Raw genomic sequence first — 3,519 nt, forward strand, 5'->3', positions numbered from 1 at the left:
AACATTGAAAACCTAGCCCAGGCTGCACCTATAGACTCCTTCTCGAACTGCTCAAAGTCAAGGATTGCCCTTGGTAGAGAGTCAATACAGGACATAGGGAAGAATGCAAGATAAAACCTGTCTTTAAGTTCATCCCAGTCCCCATTTGTACTTTCTATGGCGTGTGTGTACCATTGCTTCGCCTTTCTAGCGAGAGAAAAGGGAAACAATGACCACTTTAGAGTTTCTTGTGTCATGCTCAGGCATGACCACATTTCCTCGAACTCGTGTAGGTGATGGCTAGGGTTTTCATTATCGTGCCCTGAGAAGGGTGGTGCCCAAACCATGGCTACCAAGCCAGGGCGAAGTCCACAGCCAGATGAAGGGTTTGATTTCAAAAGTGGTTCAAGGAACTCGCCCTTTGAAGCGCACCGGTATTGGATAGGAGTGGTTTTCATGGTGAAAATATTTTTTTGTGTTTTTTAAAGAAAAGATAAAGATACGAGGATGAACTAGGTTCGAAGAAAATACGGCAACCGCTCCCCAGCAACGGTGCCAGAAATGCTTGTTGGTATTTCTTAGAACATATAGAAATAATCTGCAAGCGCACAGAATTACCGTTGTAGCATTTCACCCGGAAGTATTCAAGGTATCGTATTTTCCACAGGGAACGAAGGTATTTTTATAGCTAATTCATCCAAGGACAACACAAGGGTAAAGTTGGAAAGGGTAGAGTTGGATTTCTATGGCTTAGGGTCTAAGGACAGATAAACTCTACTATTACTCGCTTACTTCTAGCATCGGCTTATACTTGGTCTACCAAGCACCTCCGGCTTCTAGCTCTATGCTGTACCCGAACGTGGGGGATTACAAGGGATGGACAGGGCCATCACCACCTACCGCCTACCCCTCAACCATGGAGTAGGAGGCAAACAAAGGTAGCCTTTAGCCTAGACACCATGTCTACGCTATCGACTACTACTCTAGTGCGCCGGCAAGGGTTATCTGTCTTTATCAAGGCTCTTCTACTAGAGCATCTGCCACAGGGATGGACGATGAACCCGCAAGCAAATAAGAGTAAAGTTTAACTAATCAACGACTTTACACTATAGAAAACATGAACACTCACTTAGCAGGAGAACCCATTGAAGTAAAGATGCTCGTCGAGATAAAGTTGGGGAGACACCGACAAATCTAGCGCTTCCCCGAGCTCTCCCTCACATCTCTCCCTTACAACTCTACTAGCTATCTAGGGCCTCAGCCCCTTGGAGTGAATCTCAAAGGTGGAGTGCTCTTGCTCTTGTGTGTTGTGTTGTAGAGCGAGGTTGCCCCTCTATTTATACAAGGAGCAAGGGCAGTGTTGTGGCTATTCCTAGCGTGATGTCCTGGTCTCCACCGCCTCAACATGCCCACATGCCACCGCTTGTCGAAGGGTTGGCCGAGAGGCACTGGTGGGGGGTCACCCGCCCCTAGGGGTCGGTCGCCCCCTGACCAAGCCCCCTCGCTACCGACTTCTCGTAGCGGGCTGTGGGCTGGTCTTGGGTCGCTCCTCGGGTTGTACTTTGCCCTGATGGCAAAAATTGCTGGGCGTTTCTATTATTCCTTTGCACAAATCAGCGTCAGAAAGCGCCTTTTAGTGAAATTTCCCATGCATTGGTGTTTATGTCCTACAAAATAATAACCTCCAAATACATGTGGAACTAGGTTAATAGTAAATGCATATGTGTTTAAGATTGCTAATTTCTCCTCTTTTTGTATCTTATTTGGCTGTTGGGTTTGATCGTTAAGGACCGCCAACAATCACACGGACCTACCGAGGCACTCGGGAGCTACACGATCGAATAGTTTCCGAGAGTATACCACATTCGGGCAAGTCATGTAGGGTCCCTAATCAATCACCGTGATACATTATGCTAACCTATTACGGTGATCCGGGGGCTCCAACCGACACTACATGAAGTCACAAAGCCATTACTCAGGAAAATACAAGCCATAAAGTGCAAAAAGTATTTATTCTAAGGCTAATGCAATTTACATATCAAAAGGAGCAGAGCGGATTAGATCCTCTACTCTCTCAGATTTGGCAATGGCGCCTGTCGTGCCCCTGAACTCCATGGCTAGTGCACTGACATCGTCAGGTTCTTCCATCGGTGGAAACCCAATCGCCATGTCACAAAGGTCCTCACCGCTCCGGAGTGTAGCAGTCGCCAATGCCAACGCAGCCCCACGATGAACCGCATGCCGAATCACTTTGGTAAACCGCCTCAAGAGATTGCCAAGGCGCTCCTCTATGCTCACTCCCATCGGCGAGAGCACATCAATAACACCGCCACACGCCTCCAGCAAGGCAGCGTGATGGTCCCGATATTGACCCGCCCTAACTACCACGGCAGATGAGTTAGCCATAGCAGCATCATGGTTGCGCTCTGCCTCCATCACCTACTCGGTTAGAACGGCGTTGGCATCACGAAGCCTCGCCACCTTGCCTTGGGCAATGACCAGTTGCTCTTGGGTGACTAGGAAGCATAATCAGAGCAACTGCTCATCAAGACATGACATCTTTAGAAGGATGAACAAGGAATCTAGCTAGGAACTTACCAAGAAGTTGTGCCAGGGCTTCAGCACGGGACGCTGTGGCGGCGGCCACTTCCTACTCTGACCCAGCCGTCGCTTCTTGTATGGCCTCCAGCTGCGCTCAGAGACAGCTCACTTCATCCCTAGCCATCGCGACTGCCGGTGGAGCTGCGGTTTCCACCGCTGCAACACCGCCCAATGATTCAGGAGGACTCGCATCGTCAAGCATAAGAAGCCTAGAAGAACACCTAGTGAGAAGAAGTACAACCCCAAGTTCACCCGATTCAGGTCGGTCCAAGAACTTCCTCGACAAAAGCAGGATGGATGGGCAGATCGCGCTCGCCTACCGCCCATCTAGAAACCTTCATCCTCGAGCTCCCCACACTCTCCATTAGATCGAATCTAAGGGGATAGAGGAGGAGGAAGACGAAGAACTATAGAAAGGGAGGTAAGCTCAACAGTGCGCAGATAAAATTATGCCCATTTATGCCTCCTCCTCCTTTATATAAGCAGGAACCAATGTACGGATGACATCCCAACCGTGCATGCTTGTGCAGGGGAAAACGAGCCGCAAACACCGACGGTCCGGTTTCCGATAAGCAAACTCACCCACGAATCCTAGCGGTCCGTTCTCAATATAGCCTCACCCGAGCTGGTGCAAGCGAGTGAACTGACACTCAGATCAGGTACTCGGCCTGGCTCACCCTTATAGTAGGTGTAAGCGGTAGTGACTCATTCACTATCGACCCGGCCCCTACTAGAGTCAAGGGGTATCTAGGGGGTCACTAGTATGATCCTAAAACCTTTGACACTCAGTATCACGTAAATCCCTCAATACCTGGACGAGCTCGAAGTACCTTATTTTAGCGGATGTGTGCCCCTTTGTGGGAAACCAGAAAACTAGTTGGCCCATGGCTGTAACCAAAGTACGAGTTCCTGGAATCTAGAAAAAGAGTTTTATGGCGT

This window comes from Miscanthus floridulus, chromosome 14, assembly GCF_019320115.1.
Source record: "Miscanthus floridulus cultivar M001 chromosome 14, ASM1932011v1, whole genome shotgun sequence".
NCBI lineage: Eukaryota > Viridiplantae > Streptophyta > Magnoliopsida > Poales > Poaceae > Miscanthus > Miscanthus floridulus.